Source organism: Microtus ochrogaster, chromosome 7, assembly GCF_000317375.1.
Source record: "Microtus ochrogaster isolate Prairie Vole_2 chromosome 7, MicOch1.0, whole genome shotgun sequence".
NCBI lineage: Eukaryota > Metazoa > Chordata > Mammalia > Rodentia > Cricetidae > Microtus > Microtus ochrogaster.
This window is the reverse complement of record NC_022014.1, coordinates 974,242-975,246: the sequence shown is the minus strand read 5'-3', so window position 1 is coordinate 975,246 and position 1,005 is coordinate 974,242.

Here is a 1,005-nt window from a genome sequence, read left to right as displayed (position 1 = left end):
AGTGGGAATTCAGTACAGACTTGTGGTTGTGAAAGCTGGGGTATTATTTTACTTGTAAAATGACGGCTAGTTCTCAGGTCTGTGGATAGCTTAGGAACCGAAACATAGGAAGCCTGAATTATAATCCTCCTCTGCTTCTCGGTATATGACCAGTGTAATTCGTCCTGTTCATCTGCAGAAAGAAATAGCAGTGCTGGCTTTCAGACAGCTGTGGAAGTGATTAAAGAGGACAGCGGCATTACTTCTAGCACATTCTACTTACTGGCTCTACTATTAATACTGATAATATTTAATATTGCAGAGAAAATCCATACATGCAAGAAAGACTTAGTAGCGGGTTTTTTATTTTTCTTCTTTAATTATTTTACGATTTTGTAAAATGAATCTGTGTTGCTATTAAAAATCAAACAGACAGGTACAAACTTTGGAAAAGATGTATTTCTTGTAGGCCTGCTAGATAGCTCAGTGGGCAAAGGCATTTACCATCAATCTTGAGGATGTGAGTTTGACTCCGGACCTACATCATAGGAGGGACCAGTGCCTGATCGCCACACAAGCGCAGTAGCACGTTCCACCGCCCCTCCCCCGACACAAAATAAATGTAAAGTTAATTTTATTAAAAAAAAAAAAAGAAATATGATTAACCCATTGTTAACCAAATTTTCCAGATCATATTGTTGAAGGAGGTTATGGGCGTTGAGAGCATGTCAAAAGCAGAGGCAGCCAGACTTGGAAAGAGAGTTACTGATTCAGTTTTTAAAGTGTAAATCTTCCAATCAGCTCTACAGGTAATTGCTCACTGCTCTGTGGGGCGGTCTGATTTGGGAAGGCTGCAGTGACCGAACAATTTCAAGCTCTTGCTAAGGCTTGAGCCTACAATTCCCATGTTGTCCCGCGAACTAGCGCGAGCGAGCCAATTGCCTGCCGGGAGTTGTAGTTTTCTACGGCCAGACCCAGTCTATAAGAACTTGAGCGATGGCTCCAGGAAACCAACCGTCCCACAAT